The sequence below is a fragment of the Macaca fascicularis genome, chromosome 5 (assembly GCF_037993035.2).
Source record: "Macaca fascicularis isolate 582-1 chromosome 5, T2T-MFA8v1.1".
Lineage (NCBI taxonomy): Eukaryota > Metazoa > Chordata > Mammalia > Primates > Cercopithecidae > Macaca > Macaca fascicularis.
Window position 1 is genome coordinate 48,833,345 of NC_088379.1, and position 24,627 is coordinate 48,857,971.

At 35.6% G+C, this 24,627-nt stretch overlaps 1 protein-coding gene across 13 annotated transcripts in view; it reads left to right on the forward strand.

The window, feature by feature from the left end:
* WDFY3 (WD repeat and FYVE domain containing 3) overlaps positions 1-24,627 on the forward strand; it is a 309,189-nt gene that overhangs the window by 26,771 nt on the left and 257,791 nt on the right. For 9 of the 13 annotated variants that reach the window (XM_045392358.3, XM_045392361.3, XM_074039773.1 and 6 more), the window contains exon 2: positions 7,702-7,795. The exons of the other annotated variants lie outside the window; for them this stretch is intronic. The gene's annotated coding sequence lies outside the window, so the exon portion shown is untranslated. The remainder of the gene's footprint in view (positions 1-7,701; positions 7,796-24,627) is intronic. 13 annotated transcript variants of the gene reach the window in all.

Genomic DNA, 24,627 nt, shown 5'->3' on the forward strand with positions numbered 1-24,627 from the left:
AGAAGGCAAAATAAATTCTGTGCAGATGGATTGGAATTGAAGTTATCAGTGTGAATTCATTATGTTTTAAGCCAATATATGTGTATATGTAACTGCATTTCCTAGCTCTGTCCAGCAAAAAGGCTAAGAGTCAAACAGCATACCTAACTCCCAAATCTTGGAATTAAAATTATGTAATACCGTTCTTAACTCAAAGGAACCAGAGCTCCTCACAGAAGTAGATGATTCTAGGATAGGGTAAGGCACATACCAGGTGAGCCTGGATTATTTTTTTAATGCTAGAAAATAGAAACTTTTTTTAAAAAAATAAGAACATGTCACAAGAAACTTGTTGGCATTCCTACTAGCCAAATTTGAGATAATTTAATAATCAAGTAAGTATAATAATAAATTATGAACCATTAGAAATAGTAATAAATCCATAATGATAATAAAAATAAGTGAATGAATAGAGGACAAAGGAAGACTCTTTGTTACAGTAGGACTCTGAACTTTAGAGTTGGAGAAATCATCATTTTGTAGCCAGCATAGTAGATATTAGGTAGGGCAAGAGTCATAACAAAATCAGGGAGAAATTTCGATGAGAAGCAGGATATTTTCAATGTCTTAGAGCATCACCCCACAGACTGTGTACTAATTGCAAGGGATAATATAGTGATTACGCATTGGTGCGATCCAACAACAATATGGGGCAGATGGTCACCATGTGACTCCAGATAGGACACCCTGAGGGGACACATCATCTCCTCTGTAGTATTCTGGCCAAGACTGCATAACCTGAATTTAATCATGAGGAAACATTTGACAAGTGCAAAATAAGGAATGTTCTACTTTAAAAAGTGGGGAGGGAACTGTGGTCCTTAAAAAAGTCAGTGTCATAAAGCGAAAGAAAGGCTATGGAAGTGTTCCAAATTAAAGGAGACTTAGAAGAGAGAACCACTAACTACAGTATCTGACCCTAGACTGGATCTTATACTGAATGGGGGAAAATATACCATGCAGGATGTTATTGGATCAATTGAAAAATTAGAATATTGGAATATAGACCAGAGAATAGATAAAAATATTATAACAATATTATAATTACTGAAGCTGATCTCTGTGCTTTCCTTATAAGAGAGAGTATTGCTAAAGAAATGTACATTGGAAGCAGAGGAGCAAAGGTCTTGATATATGGTTTATTCTCATTTGCTCCAGGAAAAAAGTGTATGTGTGCGTGTGTGTGTGTGTGTGTGTTTGTGTGAATGCAAGAAAGTGTAAGAGAGCTCAGGAGCACAAATGGAAAAGTAAAGAGGTGACATTAGTAATGGCTGAATCTGAGTATGAGTGATTTTTGTATTCTTAGTAAGTTTTCTGTAAGTTTGAAATTATTTTCAAACAAAATATTGAAAACATTTAAAAATATCTGCCCTTTTTTTAAGACTTTCCTCATTTATAAAGAGCTTGATTCTTTCTCTGGAACCAGTTTGGAATGAACATTTTTGAAATATTTTACTGTGTGTTGGTGTTATGGCCCTGCAAGCCAACCATTGTTAAATATGACAGTAGTTAGTGGGAAAGAAAGGAGTCATTCTGTGGACGGCCAGAGTCTAAAACCTAATTATAGGGGGAACTATTTGTTAATTTATCAGATTTATGGAAGTATCAGCTACAATATCTAATAAAGTATTTGGAGGTTATCATCATTATCAATTATCTTTTCAAGAAATTTTAGAATGGTTCTTTTATATAAAAAATCTAGTTGCTGTCCCCTGATTTAGATTATCTTGTTTTATAAACTAGGAAAGAGTCCCATTTTTAGCCCTAAGAGCATAACTGTTTGTTTATTTTAAAAAAATGTTAATTGGATGCCTGCTATGTACCAGATTCTTTTCTAGGCATTGGAACTGTAGCATCAAACTAAACAAAACCATTGCCCGCATAGATTTACATTTTCATGGAAGGACATAGACAAATAGGAACAGAAGGGAAATACACCTGTCAGATTATCACGGTGCTTATATCCAAATAACACTTATTTTACTTAATAATGGCCCCAAAGCATAAGAGTACTATGCCTCATTTATAAATTAAATTTTATCACAGGTATATATGTATGGGGAAAAATGTAGTAGATATAGGATTCAGTACTATTTGAGGTTTCAAGCACGTACTGGGGGTCTTGGAACATATCCAATCCCCAACCCACACAGATAAGGAAGGATCTACTGTAATCATCTCTTGGAAAAGCATATAGGGAGAGAATAGTAAGTATAAAGGCCCCAAGGCAAGGATGTGCCTGCCCTGTAAAAAGAATGGCAAGGAAGTTAGTAGGAAATGAAGTCAGAGGTAACAGGGGCCAAATTTTATAGGTTCTTTTATGTCATTTAAAAAATGACTTACTCTGAGTGAGATGGTAAACCATTGGGAGATTTTGGGAGCAGATGTTACGCGATTTATTATTTATGTTAGGTTGTCTGGATCACTCTGGCTACTTTGATGAGAAAGGACTTGAAAATAGGACAAGGGTAGAAGTTGGGAGGCCAGTTACTAACCTATGGCAAAAATCCAAGCGAGAGACAATACAGACTTTGACCAAAATACTAACTATGCAAGTGGCGAGAAGTGGTCAGATTCTCAGTATTTTTGTAGATAAAGTCAATAATACTTGCCAGTGGGTTAGAGAAGAAGGATAAGAAGTTGAACTTTAGAGGTCAAGCAGAGGAGGAACTAGCAAAGAAGGCTGATAAGGAGAGGTCAGTGAGATAAGGTGAAACCAGTAGAGTTGGTTCTGGAAGCCAAGAAAAGAAAGTGTATCAGTATGTGATATGTCATGCCAAATGCTGCAGATAAGTCAAGAAAGATGAGGACTAACAGGCCTTTGGATTTAACAATATTCAGGTAATTGATGACCTTAAGTTTCAGTGATGTGTTGTGTAGTAAAAGTCTAGTTGGAGTGGGTTAAATTTGAATGAAAGTATACTTTTAGACAGGGAGTATATGTTTGTGATGTTTTGCTAAAAAAGGAATCAAAGATATTGGCCATCACCTAGAGGCGTATAAGGAGTTGAGAGGTTTTGTTGTTTGTTTTCTAATGATTGGAAATGTATTTGCCAATGATTTTGCTTTATTGGAAGGAGGAAATTGATGGCATAGGAGAAAGAAGTGGGATTTCCTAGAGCAGTCACATTGGCGTTCTAGGCATGTAACATCTAGTAGCAAAGTGGAGGACTTAGATTTTGATGTGAATCCTGAAATTCAGTAAAAGGGTACAGATTCAGGTGGGGAGGTAAATGTCATGAGAGATTCTGGAAGTTCTCTTCTGATTGCCTGTGGCTTTTGAATTTTTTTTTCTTGTATGATGCTTTTCATCAGATTATCTGGCAGGAGTCCTGGGAGACCTTAGGAGGACTATAAAACTGCTTGTTAAAAATTTTTTTCAGAACATTTATTTTTTGTTATTATTTAGTTTAGCTGGCTATTTTGTATAAAGTTTGGAAAGAGACCCCATAAAATCTTTTTGGGCTATTTGGAAAAAAATTTTCTCATTGATCTTCAAGCCAAATATATATATTTTTTAAAGAGACAGGATCTCGCTATGCCGCCCAGGCTGAAGGGCAGTGGCATGTTTAAAGCTCACTGTGGCCTCCATCTCCTGGACTCAAGTGGTCCTCCTGCCTCAGCCTCCTAAGTACCTAGAACTATAGGTGTGTGCCACCATGCCTAGCTAATTTTTTAATTTTTTGTAGAGATGGGGTCTCACTATGTTACCCAGGGTGGTATCAAACTGCTGTTCTCAAGTAATAGTCCTGCCTCGGCCTCCCAAAGAGCTGGAATTACAGGCATGAGCCACCACTCCCAGCCCAAAGAGTTATCATTGATTCAAAGGGTCTTGGAACTTACCGGGCACAATTTCCATTTTAAATATTAATATAAGAAAACCAACTCAGAAGACATAGATAGGCCAGGGAGATATAGCTGATCATCTAGCTAAGTCTGGAATTCAGGTTTCTGTGGCATTTCAATTTACATAGTTTAAGTTTGAAATTTAGTTTTTATACATAATGTACATATACATTTAAACTTAACCCTCTGACAATGTAACTGACTTATTCTAAATTGGAGGCAAGCAAAGCCTGAAGTAAAAATATGTAAAATGTCAGGGTCAAAATGGTAACTTTAAATTGTGGTCTAAATTGTGACCTATGTAAAACTTGATTCCTGAGAATTATATTATATTGCATATTGCAGTTAGAATGTACTGAAATCATTTTGTAGCATTTGCTCTTGGCTCAGTTTGTATTAAAATGAAAGATTGTAAATCTAGATTGATTTTATAATATTTTAGATTTCTGATACTTTAAGATGTCTGTAGATTACATTTATATTAAAAAATGGGTTGAGAAAATCATTGGTACTCTAACTTGCTGTTGCCAGTTTTCTGGCCGCCTGCTATTTTTGCTTCTGCTCCCTTATCTCAACAATTGCCTGTATTTGGTCAAGACTGGTAAAACCAAGTAATGAGCATCCAAATACATATAAAATACACATGAAACAATATGAAAATGGCAAATAACTCAGGAGGAGAATGGGTAAAATATATGAATATGCATTCCATACAATAGAAAATATGAGATAGCCAAGAAACATGAAGAAATATTCAGCATCATTAACTGGCAAGGAAGTGCAAACTAAGACCACAATTAGATGCCATTTTATACCCCAGCATTAAAAAGTTGGCATTACTACCTGTTGGAGAGGCTGTAGATGTGGTAGTTCCGCTACTACCTGTTGGTAGTGGAGTTATAAATTGCCAGACACACTTTAGGGAAAGTAAAAATTGGCATCATGATGAAAAGTTAAATTTAAGATTACTCCCTAACTCTTAGGCATGTACTTAAGAGAAACTCGGACACATGTGGAACATGACACGTGTTAGAACTTTTATAGCATAAATGTTCATAATAGCAAAACAAAACAAAACTTGGAGGGGAAAATAAGCTATTGACAAGAGAACGGATAATTAAATTGTGGTATGTTTGTACAATGAGTATTATTCTGCAGTGAAAATGAATGAACTACAACTATATGCAACAACATGGGTGAGTTTTGGAAACATAATATTGAATTAAAAAATCAAATCCTCTAAGACAGGAGGATAGATTTTGATACCATTTTTATAGAATTCAGAACCAAGCAAATGTATTGTTCAGGAAGATGTACCTATGTGATATACTGTTTAAAAAGCAAAGTAATGATAAACACAAAATACAGGATTGCAGTTACAGGGAGTGGCAGGGATAAGGGAGGCAGAGCATGGAATGGAGGAGGAGCAAATTAGTAGAACAATACCAATAACTTACCCTTAGGTTCTTGAGTTGGGTGACAGTTATCTGGATGTTCATTCTATTATTTTGCTTTGAATTTTAAATGTTCCAAATAATTGTTGTATGTAGTAATTAATATATTAAAAGATAAGCCATAATCTGAAGTCATAATTTAGGAGACATGTCATTACTTCTACCCACTCTCTACTGCCACCTGAATTCCTAATAGCACTCAGTATTTCACTAGAATTATCTTGTTTTAAAGCTTTCTGTCTCTTTAAGCCTCTATGTATGTGCCATCTGGCAAGTGACTCAGTAAAAACTTATTGGATGAATAACCAGATCAATGATTTGAGGAAATAATTCAGGATATTTCTTAGAAACTACCCAAGAGGTAGACTTTTAAAGAGTACTTTTCCTTAATCTGATTTAAAAAATGGGCAAAAGATCAGAATAGACATTTCTCAAAAGAAGACATACATATGGCACACAAACATGCATGAAAAAGTGCTCAGTGTCATTGATCATCAAAGAAATTCTAATCAAAACCATAATGAGATACCATCTCATCCCTTTAAAATGGCTTTTATGCAAAAGACAGGCAATAACAAATGCTGACAAGGATGTGGAGAAAAGGGAACCCTTGTACACTGTTGATGGGAATGCAAATCAGACATTATAGAGAACAGTATGCAGGTTCCTAAAAACCTAAAAATAGAACTGCCATGTGATCCAGCAATCCCACTACCAGGTTTATACTGGAAAGAAAGGAAATCAGTATATCAAAGAGATATCTACACTTCCATATTTATAAGCACTGTTACCAATAGCCAAGATTCGGATGCAAACTAAGTATACATCAACAGACAAATGGATAAAGAAAATGTGGTTCACACACATTGGAATACTATTCAGCTGTAAAAAAGAATGAGATCCTGTCATTTGCAATAACATAGGTGAAACTGGAGGACATTGCGTTAAGCAAAATAAGCCAGGTGCAGAAAGACAAACTTTGCATGTCCTCACTCATTTCTGGGAGCGAAAAATTAAAACAATTGAACTCATAAATAGAGAACAGAATGTTGGTTACCAGAAGCTGGGCAGGGTAGTGGGTGGGACAAGGGTGGGGATGGTTAATGGTTACAAAAATATAGTTAGAAAGAATGTGGAAGATCTAGTATTTGGTAGCACAACAGGGTGACTGTAGTTAACAATAATTTATTGTACATTAAAAGTGACTAAGTATAATTGAAATGTTCATAACACAAAAAAATAAATGCTTGAGATAATGGACACCCCATTTACCCTGATGTGATTATTACACATTATATGCCTGTATCAAAACATCTCATGTACTCTATAAATCTATATATTTAAAAATGAAAAAGAAGGATTTTTCTTCTACTTCTAGCTGGGTTTCTGTAATATAAGAACCAGCCAGGTAATGAGATAGACCAGCAAAACTGGGTTATTATTGGTTAGGTTTTTGAATAATTACCTGTCTGTTGAAGGCAATATTACTGGTTTTGTTTGAACTATAATAATATGATTAAAAGAGTTTAACAAATAAAGTTATATAACAAAAACACATAGCTCATCTAAAAAGGTGAATGTCATTAAAGATGATGCTATTCTTTGGTTTAACATTTTAGAGTTAGAAGGCCTCTAGGAATTAGTCTAGGCTCCTCATTTTTGAATTAAAGAGCTTTAGGACCAAAAATGTGTTTGATTACAATATAGACTTGTTGATAGCAGAGTTACTAGAGGCCTAGAAACTAGATTTCATGATTCATATGCTAATGTTTTCATATTGAAATATTGACTGGTAAATGAAAGGAAACATTTATATATCCTGTATAAGACAACCCGAATAATTTGAGACTAGAGTGTGACCTTTGAATGAGGCAGCAATTTTTAAAATTTTAATTTAGAACAAATCAATTCAGTTCTATACCACATTTATCTTGAGATGCATGACAAATACACCTAGAGAAATAGCAAGAATTTTTTCTCCAAGAAAAATGGCAGTGTGGTCTGTGATATATAAATGAGTCCTGGACCAGAAGTGGTAAGGGTTGAGTTCTGAATCTGGCTCTAACACTAAGTAGCTGTGTTGTCATTGATTCTTCCCATAACTTCCTCCAGGTCAAAGTTTCCTTATCAGTAAAATGAAGAAGCGGAATCAGATGGTCTATAGAGAGCAGCTTTAAATAACTTTATGTTTTTCATGGATTTTTAATAGCAAATTTAATCTATTTTAAATGAAGTGCTATATGTTCCATTATTAAACAAGCAAGACAGCAAGTAAGGAGGTAAAGAGAATCAGTAGAAAATGAATGACTCATGATGCATATTCTGAACATAAACTGAGTTTTCTTTTCCTTTCCTTCATCAGGTATAATACTTCTCCACGTCTGCTTCAGGAAGAAAGTGCCTGCCATTCTTATCATTTCTAAGCAGGTTCATGCCAGCCCAGAACAGAGAATCAGGTCAGTTTTAGGATTGTTTTATTTGTTGAAAAAAGAGCTAGGAACAGAATTGTGATTGTCTTTGCTGCGTTATTGTGCAGCAGCAAGACCAGTGACTTGTGATTCAGGAGTTGGGTTTCAACCGTCCTTTACCACTGATGACTGGTAAGCTTGGGCAAGCCTTCTTTGCTTGTTGGCTCTTAGTTTTCTGCACCAAAACAGGGCTACATTATAATAAGTTATCTTCAGTTTCAATTTTGGCTTTAAATCAACATTACTTTTCTTGTAGATACCTACAGATGATAAAAGTCATATTTTTAAAGCATCATTTCCTCTTGTTTTTTCCTGGAAAAATCTAGTTGTTTTTAAAGCACATGCTTTGGAACTCTTTAATACATTGTATTGTAGTTTATTTGAGTGACTAGTTTAAGGAATACACTATCTTGTGAGGCCCTTGAGAGCACTGTGGCTATCTTAGTTTTAATGTTTTACTTTGTTGTTATTAAGACGTTTATTTTTTACATGAGGTTATTAGTTTTTCAATAATGTTCTTCAGCTTTAGATAGCGTACCTTTTTGATCATGTTGGTTCTCCGTTGATTGCAAGTAATCAAATTATTGTAACCAAAAATGGGAAAACTTTTGGGAGTGTCCCAGGAGATGCCACAGGATCCAAGAACAGAAATGCAGCTGGACTGCACAATAAGAACCCAGTACCAAAGACAGTAATTTTTCCTGCAGGCTCTCAGCAGAGTGTCTCTTCTCTGCATGTCGATCTCATTCTTCTCTCTCTCTTTGGGAACTAGCTATCATCACATTTCTATTCTTTGTGAGGTGAAGCCTGCTTACCACTGCCTCCCAAGCATAATACCTTATAATCCAGATCCCAAAGAAAGGCTAACTAAGCACTCGATACTAATTTGCCGAAACAGAATTTGATTCTTCAGTCAGATATCTTTAGACAAATTGTAGCTTAGGACATGGTAATTTAAAAGCTTTGCATTGGCTTTCTTTATTTTAAAGCCTGTTCTCTGAAAAAGATCTCACTTATTCCTACTAAAATGTGGATAACTAGTAATAAGCTGTAGTAGTACTTCCTCCACATGTGTGGTAGTCTCCCCTTATCAGAGAGGGATATGTTCCAAGACACCCAGTGGAAGCCTGAAACCACACATAGTAGGGAACCCTATGTATACTATATTTTTTCTATACATACTTACCTGTAACCAAGTATAATTTATACATTAGGCACAGTAAGAGATTAACAATAACTACTAATAAAATATAACAATTATAATAACAAGTATTACAGTGAAAGTTATGTGACTATGGTTTCTATCAAAATATCTTATTGTGTATAATGTTTTTGGATTGTAGGTAATTGGAACCATGAAGGGTGAAATCATGGATAAAGGGGGAATATTGTAATACTTCAAAGATTTATCCATGTTATTGCATTCATCTATGTTACCCGGCATTAAAAAGGATAAAACTTCTGATACTTTTAATGCTGGGTAGTATTTCATTGTTTGGATAGTCCACAGTTTGTGTATCCATGCACCAGTTGATGGACATTTATTTGACTTTCATGAATAAAATGGTACAGTGCAATAAGATATTTTGAGAAAGGAAAGCTTTTTCATTTGACTTTTTGAGAAAAAAAGATTTGAATATAGGAGACATACTATTAGGTACCCAGCTCAGCTGCCAACTATGATTTTGGGTGAATTACTTTTTCTCTGTGCACCCGAATTTATTCAGATCCTGGCATTGCCACATACTAGCTTTGTGATCTTTACTTCTGGACATCAATTTCTACATCTTAAAAAAGGAGCAGATGATAGTGGTAGCTCATGGTATTGTTATGAAGAATTAACATATGTATTCAAACAGTTCCTGGCACATCGTTATCATTATCATCATCAATTTTTGAAATGAGTAGATTAGATTATATGACTGCAGAGGTCCCAGCTCACTAAAATATCTGTGGTCCTAAGATTTTCTGGTATGGACTAATATTTTTTTTCTTAATAAAGACCTTGGGGCATCTCCTTGAGTCCTAAATGGAGGCTAACTTTGGTATTGTTGATAGAAGTTATTTTGAATTAAGTATATGTGTGCTATCTCTTGCCACATACATTAGTTTTTAGGGCTGCTATAACAAAGTACAAAAAACTGGGTGGCTTAAATGACAGGAATTGATGGTCTCACTGTCTGTATGATAGAAGTCTGAAGTCAGTGTTGCAGGGTTGGCTCCTTCTGAGGCCTCTGAGGGAAGGATTTGTTCCAGTCCTGTTTTCTTGGCTTTTAGGTGGCTGTCTTTTCCCTGTGTCTCTGTGCCTGGCCTTCCTTCTGTGCATGTCTCTTGTGTCCAGATTTTTTTTTTTTTTCTTTTTGAGTGAAGTTTCTGTCTTGTTGCCCAGGCTGGAGTGCAGTGATGTGACTTTGACTCACTGTAACTTCCGCCTCCTGGGTTCAAGAGATTCTCGTGCCTCAGCCTCCCGAGTAGCTGGGATTACAGGTGTGCGTCACCATGTCCAGCTGAGTTTTTTGTATTTTCAGTAGAGACAGGGTTTTGCCATGTTGGCCAGGCTGGTCTCCAATTCCTGACTTCAGGTGATCCACCCGCCTCAGCCTCTGAAGTGCTGGGATTACAGTTCTGCATGGCTGGGGAGGCCTCAGGAAACTTACAATCATGACGGAAGGTACATCTTCACTGGGCAGCAGGAGAATGAATGCCAGCAGAGGAAATGCCAGACACTTACCATCAGATCCCATGAGAGTCACTCATTATCACAACACCAGCATGGGGAATCCTCCCCCATGAGCCGATTACCTCCACCTGGCCCCGCCCTTGACACATGGGGATTATGGAGGTTACAGTTCAAGGTGAAATTTGGGTGGGGACACAAAGCCAAACCATTTCACTGGGTATCCCTTAATCCAGTCATGTTGACACCCCAAATCAACCATCATCATACTTGGAAACTAATTTTATGGGTTCATTTTGTAATTCTTGTTATGGAAGGTAGTATAGTTGTGTTTCTGGAAGTGAAATTTGACCTAGTTGGCATTATCTGTAGGAGTTATTCTATAAGCGGTGTGTGTGTAACATGTGGAATAACATTTCTTTAGTAAATTTAGTCTTAAGAAAATCTCAAGTTCGTGGAGAAAAGATTATTTTTACAAACTTCATTAGGGTAGATGGAGCTTATACTTCTTAACCATATGATGACATGATTTTTACATGATTTTACAAGTGGTTATTTTTATAAGTAGTTGTTTAATTATAATTATTTGTGAATTACTGTAAATAGAATACATTTAATAGTAAACAAACACCTCATTGTTAGAAACGATGAGACATTTTTTTTTTTTTTTTTTTTTTTTTTGAGGTGGCGTCTCGCTCTGTCGCCCAGGCTGGAGTGCAGTGGCGCGATCTCGGCTCACTGCAAGCTCCGCCTCCCGGGTTCCCGCCATTCTCCTGCCTCAGCCTCCCGAGTAGCTGGGACTACAGGCGCCGCCACCACGCCCGGCTAATTTTTTTGTATTTTTAGTGGAGACGGGGTTTCATTGTGTTAGCCAGGATGGTCTCGATCTCCTGACCTCGTGATCCGCCCGTCTCGGCCTCCCAAAGTGCTGGGATTACAGGCTTGAGCCACCGCGCCCGGCCACGATGAGACATTTTTAAGTCTCACTAGATTTGGACGTTTAAGTCATACTATACAGAAATTGAGTAAATATAATTTAATAGGATTTCTATGTGGTTTTCTTTTTCACTTGTTAGCATGGTTAGCAGAAGTCATATATAGATTTAAGACTTTCTTTTGGTCCACCTATAGTGGACTGGGGAAAGCATTCTTATTTTTGAACAATTGATAATTTTTTTTCTTAGAAAAAACTGTTGAATTGATGGCAAAGGGGAAGGTCTGTTGAAATGATTATGGCAAAGGGGAAGGTTTAAGCTTAAGCTCTTAGGATGCTGTTACCAGGATACTGAGCTGAGAGTTTTGTTTTGTAATATACCTTCTTTTTATTATGAAAACTTCTAGAACTGGATAGATTTACGACTAGATTTTAGGCTTTAGATTCTTTGAAGAAAATAATGTTGCAAATTTTATGGTTTAGAAAAACATCACCCAGAAATGAAAGTCTGTGTCAAATGTATTAGAAAGAAAACATGTGTTGAGAGAGTTTAAAAAGCTGAAAGGGAACTCAGGAAAATGTAAATGAGTAAAGATACTTAAAGTGAAGTTTAAATTACAAAGTACAAAAAGTTCTTATAATCAGAAAAAAGTAAGTAGCAAAATAAAATTGCATTACTAAATAGAATTTTAGGATTTTAAAATCTAATTCAATTTTCTTTCCTTTGAACAAGTGATACTTACAATTTAAGACTTAGAAATACTAATCTTTTTAATCACCACTTTATCTTCTGTTGTGAAACTTTTTTCCTTTTTCTGTAGACTTTTGATTTATTAAATAGAGCCTGATGTTTGTATGGCCACATCACATTGATTTTCAACCCTTAGTATCCCTTACTTAGCACTTGTTTTGGGGACAAATTATACATTGATCTTTATCAATAGTATGATTTAAAAAAAGGTGTATTAATAAAGCAGATATGAAAGTGAAAAAATTGCAGTGTAATATGTGTTTTGTTTGGTTAAGGTCTCAAACTTAATCATGTTTTCTAGTTTAAATCATATTACTGCTTACAGCTTTTTTATTTTTTAATTTTTTTAGACGGAGTGTCACACTGTCACCCAGGCTGAAGTGCAGTGGTGCGATCTCGGCTCACTGCAACCTCTGCCTCCTGGGTTCAAGCAATTCTCCTGCCTCAGCCTCCTGAGTAGCTGGGATTACAGGCACCTACCACCATGCCAGTGAATTTTTTGTATTTTTAGTAGAGACAGGGTTTCACCATGTTGGCCAGGATGGTCTTGAACTCCTGACCTCATGATCCTCCCACCTCAGCCTCCCAAAGTGCTGGGATTACAGGCGTGAGCCACCACACCTGGCCTGCTTACAGCTCTTTACCCCAGGACAGATTTTCTGATATCTTCTTATTTCCTCATCTGTAACATGGGTTTTTTAGTAATACTTAGAAGTATCAAAGGATTAAATGTGATAATGCTTATAAAGGACTTAATACAGTCCTTTATAAGCATTATCAGTCCTACTGTGTATTAATACAGTCCTACTGTGTATTATAATACAGTCCTACTGTGTATTAATACAGTCCTACTGTGTATTATAATACAGTCCTACTGTGTATTAATACAGTCCTACTGTGTCCCTGGCACACAGTAAGTAGAAGCTAAATTTATATTAGCTGCTATTTGTTGTTAATAAGCATCACTTTTTTTTTTTTACTTCATTTTTACTTCAGAATTTTTGAGATTGAAATATAAACAAAATCATGTCCACAGCAAATGATCATATATATATATCCCTTGGTATTTAGTTGATTGGTTACATATTTTATTAGCATATTGACTTTATTTTTTCACTTGATCTTAGCCAAAAGCCAAGAAGTGATGTTTATTTTTGAAAAATAGAATAGAGTTTGCATAAAAAGATATAAGTTTAAAGGCATCACTTAAATTATTGACTTACAAAGAAAGGAGAGAAAAAGGAAATAGAGGGAATAAGTGTGTCCTCTTTGCTTAGGTCAGAGGTGATATTTTTGTAGTCAATAAGTTCTTAAAAAGTACAAGCACTAGGATGTCAAGTTTTCATTTTCTTTTTTAACGTTAACCACTAGCCCCCCTTTTCTGTTTCTTATTTTGTTTTGTTTTCACATAGGGGAAAGAAGTGGGGAGAAGGGATGCCTTTTCTCTTCATTGCCTTATAAAGGTCAAGTCATTCCCTGTGGTCCTGTGAGTGTCCCTTGAGGGTGCCTCAGTTTTATGAATATCTCTACTAAAAGGCATCTTTACATGGATTAATCTGGTTGTGAGATGACTAAGGCCCCTTGGTTGCATCCTAAGAAAGCTAAACTCTTTCTCCTTTTAGAAAAAGGATCTATGCCTAAGTAAAGTGAAATATGGAATTTGAAATGTAAGTGATATAGAAGGAAAAAGGAAAATTAAAAAAAATCAGAAATACAGACTCTGAAGCTGCTTATTATCGTCTTTGTGTGTATTGGGTGAGGCACCTAAAAAAGCCTAGCCGAGGATCGTATTTTGAAAATACAGATTCAGTATTTTTTGATTGAATGAATAATTTTTTGTGAATATGCCTATATTCCGGATTGAAATATGAGTTAAAGAATTACCAGATTTCAAAACATACAGGGAAGGAAGTACAGGTTCTTTTTAGTCTTTGCTTGCTTTTTTAAACTTAACAAAGTAGTTAGTTTGAAACTACTTTGTAAGTTGTTAAGTTTTAACTACTTTGTATTTTCTATAAAAATTAGGATATTTTGATTCTTGCCTCCTCCAAATAGCTGAAATTATTTATAATGGTCTCCTTCCCTCCCTTCTACCTCATCATTTCTTCTCTTCCCCTTAATTTTTGACCTTTCAGCTTGGCTCTCTTATTTGATCATACTGCATGTTTTGTAGGAAGCAAATCATGTATCATATGTTTATGATGCAAGAATTGTTTTTCTCCTTAACAACATCTCTAGCTGTTTCTTACCTATATAATTGCCTAGTCCAAAGCAAATTTCAAAAAGCCCTATAAGAATGTGTTTTCGTAGTCATCTCTGAACCAGTGATGGTTTAAAATTAAAACTTTTTGAGATGATTTTTTTTTTTTTAAAAAAAACCTTTGTCTTCTTCCAACATCAGTAGATAATCCTAATGCTTTGCTGTTTCTGAGTGATGAAAGGACATTTAGGAATAAGGCTTCCTTCTGTGGTCAGGAGTTACTGAAACCTTTACAGAATTTTATGAAAAAACAGAGTATCCCTCATGAAAAAACACTTCATGGTTTGTTATTATGGAGGCCCCACTATAGAATTAGATAGTCTAGGCGATGAGGGTTTTTAAAAATATGAGTTTATCTTTATTGCTCCTGTTTCTTGGATCATACATTTTTATGTTTTTTATTTCCTGTACCTATTAGAGAGTCTCCCTGTTGAAGGAATTCAGTTTTATAATGTTATGAATATGTTTGAAATCCACCCATTACCAGAATAATAGCTAATTATTATTAAAAATAATATTAATGGCAGCTCACATTGACTGTTTCCTAGGATTTTTTAAAAACACATCATGTCATTTATTTTTCTTATAATCCTATGAGATAGATTCTATTATTATTATTCTAATTTTATACTATTGGACAGGAGAAGTAACTGACCCAACGTCACAGGATTAGCAATGGCAGAGCCTGAATTCAAACCTAGGAGTCTGGCTCCAGGGCCCATGCATTTGACCGCTCTCCTATCCTGCCTCTCTAATACATGAAGAAAGACATTGCTTATTTCTTTCTCTACCCTAAAAGGACATAAGGCATTTTTATTATATTTGAATTTATAGTTAAAGCTGATAGTCTGTGAATATTCATTAATATTAAACACAGGTTTCAAACATTTTATTCTATTGCTGATAAAAGTAAGAAAATGCACACTAATAAAGAAAATTTGGACCAGAAATGATTTGTTCTATCTTCGCAAGTGACTCCAAAGAAGGTTACCATCCTACTTTGGGAAGAATGTATTGATTAGTAATTGAATCCCAGGCGTTGCTATGTTCTAATCATATTTTTGGTATTTAGTATGGTAATTTAACTCATTTGTTTCTTTGGAAGTTTACATCTGTATCTACATAGATGTCCATATTTACCTTCCCGCCTCACCCCTGATGGCTGTTTTGAAGACAATTTTCCTGGTGACACATACTATAGATCTCAGTACAGGAAGTACAGCCAGGCTTCTGAGGACCTGAATATTTTTAGGTGCCTCCTCTCCTTTTTCTGTAGTTGCCTGTGTTTTTTGTTTTTGTTTTGTTTTGCTAAATGGTCTCTACTTTCTTATCAGTGTACAGTGGTCAATTGTGAGTGTTAAATTCAGCTAGCCTATAGTCCCCATAGATAAATAGCTCATAAAATTCTAAATTCTAACTTGCTAGGGAAGAGAACCCATTTATCTCACAACATGGAGGATGTCTAACACTGTTCAGTCAGCTATCGTTGGAAGAGTCTAGTTAGGTGTTCACAATAAAGTCCCTTTTCAGTGAGTAGGGAAAGGGCAGTTTCTCTAAGAAGGGGATATGTGCAAGAAGAAAATAAATACCTTTAGTATTTAAATAATTTTAGTAATACCCAAAGAAAAAACGTTTTGATATACGTTTTTAATTTGAGTTAGCCCTTTGCTTTTTCTTGCCTGCATGGATGTTGGGATTTTGTGGAAGACTTATTTTCATAGCCTTTAGCTTATTCATCTGGAATGGGAATACATTTTAAGTCTAATTTAATAGTGTAAAATGGTGTGTGAACATAAATGAATGAGGTTTTCAGTGGTATCTTATGTTAGAACTGTATTTTGAAGAAGCATAGGTTTGTAAAAAACTTGTTTTCTCTGAAGTGTATTTCTGCAAAAATGTGTGGTGACCGTAGCCATCTTTCTAACTTTCTTTAGGTTCATTGTACTCCTCATTGTCTGCATGCTTTGCCTAAGGCCTGGGTCTCAGGGTGATTGGACCATTTAAGAATAAGACAAAAGTACTTACTACGTAATAAATAGAAAATAACATCTGTGAGATTGTATAAGGTATATGCAAATAACAGATTTTTATAAAAATACAATTTGCTCCTTTACCCTCTGTTGACCTTGGTAAGACGTTCTAATGAAAACTATGAAAAACATGATTTAAGAAAAGATTTGTGCAGTATACCCACACATTATCATATTTGGTACCATGGGAAAATTATATGGTTTTATACTTAAAGTATTGGTGATATACATTTGTTTATGGAAGGAAAAAAAAAGAGTAGAGTTGTAATTTTGTGTATTCTTCCTCAGAACCTGATTAGAGTGGTAACCCTTTTAAGATTTAGCAGTTAGCACTTTGTAGACTAAGAGGAAGTTGTTATTTCTGCTCTATCAATAATACTAGATATCTAGGTTGGGTGCAGTGGCTCACATCTGTAATCCCAGCACTTTGGGAAGCCGAGGCGGGTGATCACTTGAGGTCAGGAGCTCAAGACCAGCCTGGCCAATATGGTGAAACCCCATCTCTACTTAAAAAAAAATACAAAAATTAGCTGGGCGAGATGGCGGACGCCTGTAATCCCACCTACTTGGGAGGCTAAGGCAGGAGAATTGCTTGAACCTGGGAGGCAGAGGTTGTAGTGAGCCTAGATTGTGCTATACTCCAGCCTGGGTGACAGAGAGAGACTCCGTTTCAAAGAAGAATACTAGAAATCTGAAAACAAGTGTAGACTGCCCAATGGATTAATCTCCCCCTTACCTTTTTAAACCGAGTTTTGTATTTTGAAAAATTTAAGCATGCAGAAATGTTTAATGAATAATACAGTGAACATCCAAACACCTTCAACCTTGATTCAATAATTACCAACATTTTGCTACATATATTCTTGTGGAATATGTACATTTTAGAGAGGGGTGTGATACTGCTGGACCATTTGAAAGTAATTTCAGACCTTATGACATTTTACTCTTAAAAACTACATACTTTAATATGCATCTCATAGAAATAAGGACTTTATTTACATGACCACTTATTAATTACCATATGTGAAAAAGAACAATAGTTCTGTGTTAAATTCAGTCCATATCTTAATTCTCCAGTTGTCCTCAAAACTTCCTTTATAGTTTTTTTCAAACAACAATCTAGTTAAGGTCTACATATTGCATTTGCTTATGTCTCTTTATTCTTTAAAAAATCTAGATTAGTTTCCCTTATCCTGCTTCTCTTTTCACTATTCATCTCTTTTTCTTTCTCTCTTCCTTTCTTTTTTGATAATACTGACTTTTTGAAGAGTCCAGACCAACTTTCTTGTAAAAATCCACATTGTCCATTTGTTTCTTCCTGGGTCTGCCTAGTGAAGTCAGAAAGTATTCCTGCCACAGGAGCAGGAAGCCACATGAGATATATTTTTAAAAACTTCCCAGGGCATTAGATAGTGACTAGAAGTAGTTATTACTTGGTTGAAGTTAACAAATGGGAACAATTAAGAGAGGTTTCTTTGAGGCTAATAGAGTAGAAATTGGAAAATAATAGGAAAAGAAAGAGGTTAAAGGAAATGCATATGGCACTGAGGCATGATACTAGGTGAGTTACTTAATAAAGAGGGAAGAGACTTGGAAATCATAGTCCTCAGCACCTAGAGGGTTAATTGTCCATTCTGTGCTAGCTAAGTAGCTGAATGAGTGAATGAGGAAACACCTTTAGATTTTCTCTTCTGAGCTTAACTACTACTGGAAGAGCAAAGGAGGTTGTGAGCATTAAACCTTTTGTAGGAATGCTATGAGGTTTTCCATGGAAGTGTACATGTAATAGTATATTGTACTGGTTCTTGCAAATTTTCAAGGGCAAATTTGAAGCCATGATCTTATACTTTGGCTATATCTTTATGCTTTATAATGATTGTGTAGGTACTGTAGTTGGAAGGTACTGTAGTAGGAAAAGTTTTAGAAGCACAGGATTTTAGTTTTAAATGCTGTTCCTACCACATACTAAGCTAAGCAGCCCTGTTCAGGTATACCTTTTCCTCTGACCATTTCCTCCTTTGTGATGATGAAACAACATTGTGTAGGTGAAAGAGCAGAGGATTGGGTGTAAGGCAGACAGACCTGTTTCTAAGGCCTGGTTTTTCTGGTTTCTAGCATGTGACCTTGGGCTACTTAACTTTTCTTATTCTCAATGTTCTGTTTTGTAAAAATGGAATTGATAGTATCTACTTCATGTGATTGTTGTTAGGATTAAAGAGATTGTTCATGTAAACCCTGAATGTGGAGCCTGGCATATGGTAGGTATTTGGCATATGTTAGCTTTCTTCCCAGAAGGTTATTGTGAGGATCAAGATAAATGGTCAACTAAATGTGAAATGCCTTTGTAAAGAATAAAGTCCTACACAGAAAAATTAGCCAATGCCTAGGAAATAGAATATGGATATAAAGCTGTGTACGTATTTCTATTCATTTTACATTGTAGAAACCTCTGCAATGATAGTATCCTAAGAAATATTGTAAATGCTAGAAAATAACTTTTCAGAAATCTACTTTTTAATAAAATAGATCTAATTGTTAGGTATTAAAATATTGCAATTAATTTTTTTTTTGTATAGAAAAAGATTCCTTTAATCTCTCAGGGCTGTGCCCTAAAATCATTGTGCCTATGTGAATGTGTATGTTTATAGCCTGAGTGCTTCCCCCATTAATGTAGCTTTTAGGAATTTATTTATAAAAATTTTTATATTAACAAAAAAATAAGCTGATCACAGTTTTTGCAGTTTGGCATTAGAAAATAATATCTAACTCACAATCATGACTCATTGCAGCCTTGACCTCCTGAGCTCTGTCGATTCTCCCACCTCAGCCTCCTGAGTAGCTGGGACTATGGGTGCACACTACCCCAACTGGCTAGTTTTTGAATTTTTAGTAGAGATGGGGTTTCACCATGTTGGCCAGGCTGGTTTAGAACTCCTGACCTCAGGTGATCCACCTGCCTTAGCCTCCCAAAGTGCTGGGATTACAGGCATGAGCCACCATACCTGGCCTGGAAGTTTTATTTTCATGCTTGGAGCATGGTGTATGGAACCTGCTACTAAGAATTTTATTAGCATTAGAGATTGATAAGAACTTTATTAAGAATCTCTTCCCCTGTAGGAGAGGCAAAATTTCACCTCCATCCTCTTAGGGTAATAGTTGGGCCCAAGAATTAAATTGCCATTAACAGGAGAAAAGCATACACATTTATTTAATAACAGCTTTATGTGGCATAGGAGCCTCATAAAGAAATGAAGACCCAAAGAAGCAGTGAAAGACAAACACTTACATACTGAGTTGGACAAAGAGCAGTAACTTGCAAAAAATGTGATAAGGCAGAGGGGCTTGGGCTAGGGTAGTCAAGTGGGCAGAGAAGTGGTTGGGATGATAAGAATTTGTGTAACAGAGTTGTTTGTACAGATTTCCTTTGGCCTCAACTTTTTATTCTTGATGATAAGAATGCTGTTTTCTTTCCAATATAGGAATTTCATCTCCTACTTCTAAGAAACAGTATGGTCAGAATGATCTTCTTGTACCTGCTGTTTTTTAAAGTGCTTTTAACTTAAGTAGTCAGTATGCCAGAATGGCATTTTGGGGTGGCATATTCTTAACTCATTTACCCCCAAAGACTATGATGATTTTCCCCTCTTTCATTATTTGCAAACCTAAAGAGACAGGCTAACTGCTTTTGTAAGTTCAAAGATCTCACAGCACGTGTCCCAGCTGAATAGAAGATAGGCCAAACGCTTCCATTTTTAGCTGTCATTTAATGCTTTAAGCAATATACAAGGAGTAAATTAAATAACTCTGTTGCATATGGGATTCCTTGGCTGGGTGTGGTGGCTCCCGCTTGTAATCCCACACTTCAGGAGACTGAGGCAGGGGGATTGCTGGCATGGTGGCGCACACCTGTAGTCTTAATTACTGAGAAGGCTGAGGCAGGAGGATCCCTTGAGTCCAGTAGGCTGAGGCTGCAGGGAGCTTTGATGGTGCTACTGCACTCCAGGCTGAGCAAGTAGAGCGAGACCCTGTCTCAGAAAACAGCAGCAACAACAACAAAACAGACTTTGCTTCGGTAAAAGCAATAAGATTGAAAAAAAAAATTCTTACTGTACTGTTGGCCATATTTACATGCTTAGACCTGTAGAAACCTAACAAAAGAACCCATCTATAAACTGAATTGATCTTTGATCCTTTACTCTGTCTCCCTTGACACACACACACTCACACTTATAATTTTTAAATTGAAGTTTAAAGAACAAATGTTATTTGTTATAAAAAGATTGAATGTGATGATTAAAACAACTTTTTAGGGGGAGAGGAGGCTGTAGTGTGACATGTTTATTGCCTCTGTTTAGTTTGTTTTCTTTTCCATCTATAAACTGGAAAAGAAATATAAGAAGCAAGCTTTTTGTCTTGAGGAGACTCTTCAATGTGTATTTGGCTATCTGTTGTATTTTATATTCTCAGTATGAAATATCAATAAATGTTTTTATTTATAAAATCTAGTTGTTATTGTGCGACTTGACATTCAACATAAAAGTTACTTAAAACTTTTTACTGATATCTAAAATCTACAGGTATAGGTGCTGAAGTAGGATACTAGAATCCGGATACAGATATATATTGTGTAACTTTTATGTATAGTATACATATATGCTGTATATGTGTATATTTTTATATACAATAAATGTATAGTTATATATTGATGCCTTGAATTGAGAAATTGAAAATCTAAAAATGAAAACAGGCCAGGCACGGTGGCTAACGTCTGTAATCCCAGCACTTTGAGAGGCCAAGGTGGGTGGATCACGAGGTCAGGAATTCAAGACCAACCTGGCCAAGATGGTGAAACCTTGCCTCTACTAAAAATGTAAACATTAGCCAGGCATGGTGGCATCACAGCTACTAGGGAGGCTGAGGCAGAGAATTGCTTGAACTCGGGAGGTTGAGGTTGCAGTGAGCTGGGATTGTGTCATTCACAGCACTCCAGCCTGGGTGACAGAGCGAGACTTGGTCTCAAAAAAAAAAAAAAGAAAGCAATAGAAACTTGGTTCCATATTTGCTTATAAATATTTAAATATTGCTTATCAATATTATATATATTGATAAATATTGATTATGAATAATACTGTTCTCAAGTAACATTTGATAAAATGTCAGATATTGATAAAGACATATAAAAAATACTTTTCTCTGTTTATGCTTGCTATTTCGTTAGGAATAATTGAGAGAGGGTTATCTTAAAATGCTAACATTTTAATGCTAGACCAATCTCTGTTTTACTAATAGACTTTTCTTTTAACTTTTTCCTTCCCTTCTTTTCAATTTTCTGCCTTTCCATTTCTTTTCCTTCCCTTCTTTTCCTTGCATTTCTTTTCCCTTCTTTGCTTTTAATTACCTTTCCTTCTTCCAGGGTTCTTACATTATTTGTATAAAAGGCACTGAATATATTCCTTAATAGCAGTTGCTTTAAGATTGCATCCGAGAAGGCTCTTGCAGTTGTTTTATGACTATATCAATTACGTTATACCAGCTTTTAAGTCTCTGGGCAGTAATTTTTGCTTACTTGCTTCTCAAGATCCAAAATAATATGTTTTATTAGTGTTTTTTTCAAGTTAAGTTCTTTCCTACCTATATTTAGGACAAATTAAGAAATACAGGGAGTGACATATTCACATTTCATTGAGGGAAGTCACTCTGTAGCAGTGTGTAGAATGATTTAGGTCCAAGACTGGAGGAACGGTGATCATTAGTAGATTGTAGCAGTAAGTCAGATGAGAAATGCTAAGTGATTAGGTCCTACACCAATTTGGTATGATTGGAGAAAACAAAGGTCATATTAATGATATTCCCTTAGGAAATTCTCCTTTGGGGTGTAGGAGTTATAGAAAAGGAAGGAAATGAAACTATTGAGTAATCTAGGTTAACTGTCGTTTCTAGTGGGATGACTAGTTGGCACTGGTCCTTTTCAGCTGTGTAGGAATTATAAAAGAAGGAACGGATTTTAGAGAGAAAAATAATGTGTTAGTTCCTGAATATAATGATTTTTTTGGAAATAATTTCAAACTTGCAGAAAAGTTGCAAAAATAATATAAAGAGCATCCATGTACCCTTTATCCAGATTCATCTATTGTTAGCCTTTTGTCCCAAATGCTTTATTACTCACTTTTTCTCACTTTGTGCATGTATGTATATATTTGTAAATATACATGCATGCAGGTATTTATTCTTTTCATTTAGCCATTTGAGAGTTACATTGAACATATTATAGCCCTTTAGTCCTAAATGTGTTTGCGTAGATTTCTAAGAATAAGGATCATCTCTTACATTAGCAGTCTAAAAACCTAAGTAGACTTAACATTCTTACTTTAATCTGCCATTTTCTAATTTTGTTATCTGAATAAATGCCTTCTAAGGCAGTTTTCTTCTCCTCCAGTGAAGGAATTAGTCAGTGATCATATGTTGCATTTATATTTGATGTCTTTTTAGTATCCTTTAATCTAGAATAATTCTTCAACCTTTATCTTTTATTATATGACATTTTAAAAGTACACAGTCATCCTTTCTCTCCTTTTTCAGAAGTTATTTTTTGTTTGTTTTCTTACTTTTTGTTTGTTCCTTATTTTTTTATTTGTTTGATGTTTCCTCTTGATAAGATTTCAGGTTATACATTCCTGGATGGAATATTAGATAAGGAATATATCTTTCTGAGCATATCACATCTATAGGTGCCAACTGTTCTGCCTTTCATTTGTGATGGAAATTTTGACCATTTCATTGTCTGATTTTTCCACTATGTAGTTACTACATGTATTAGTTCGTTTTCACGCTGCTGTGAAGAAATACCTGAGACTGGGTGACTTATAAAAGAAAGAAGTTTAATTGACGCACAGTTCCACATGGCTGGGGAGACCTCAGGAAACTTACAATCATGGTGGAAGGGGAAGCAAACACACCCTTCTTCACATGGAGGCAGGAGAGAGAAGTACCGAACAAAAGGGAAAAAGTCCCTTACAAAACCATCAGATCTCTTGCGAACTCCCTCACTATCATGAGAACAGCATGGAGGTAACCACCCCTATGGTTCAATTACCTCCCACCGGGTCCCTCCCATGACATGTGGGGATTATGGGAGCTACAATTCAAAATGAGATTTGGGTAGGGACACAGCCAAACCATATTACTACGTGTTCCTTGCAACTAATAAGCTGTCTACTGGGAGGGAGACACTTTAAGACAGTTAAAATATACAACTCCTCATAACATTTCATCCCCTGTATTTGCATCCATTGATGATACTTGCTTGAATCAATCTTTACTATTATAGTTGCAAAGTGATTTGCATTTATACTCTCTGCATTTACCAGTTATTACTCAGTGTTCTACTGTAGTAAGAGCCCTTCTCTTTATCTATGTGTATTGTTGTATTTATTGTTAATTTGAATTTATGGTTTCCTATTTTTCCCTTAATGCTTAACATTTCATTAACTGTCTGTAAATATTTTGGAGCTCATATGGTTCCAGTCCTCACCAGTGGCACCTTCTTCATGTTAGCTCTTGTATCCTTTTATGTGTTCCCATCATTTTTTTAAGCAAGTCATTATTTTCATGCTTTATAATAAGTTTCATCTTGTGCGTTTACTGCCCAGCACTGGAGTCAGTCATTTCTCCTAGGAGCCCTGGTCCTTCTTATTGGGTGATAGTATTAGAAGCCAAGATCTGGATGCTTTGGTATGTATGTTATTGCTGGGTATCTTTGCTTCTAGGCCCTATCAGGGAACAAGCTAGAAAATGTATACATGTATATGTGTATACACACACACACACACACAAATATGTGCATGTGCTGCATGTATATGCCCATGTAACATGCATATACATATGTGAATATGGGTATATTTTTTTCAAAATAAAAATTCGCATTGATACCTCCAATTCTCCATTTTTCTATAATGAGAACATGGGCTCCCAATCATGCCAACATTTTACTCATTTGATCTAAACGAGTACCATCTAAAATGGTTTCAGAATTGTTTCACATATATCACTAAAAACAAAAACAACATGCTACCCTGGTAGATAACCAACCTTGTTGTTTTTTCATTTATCTTTCCAATGTTTCGTTTTATAATGATTAGTAGATATGTGTGTTTTCTTATTTCCCCTTT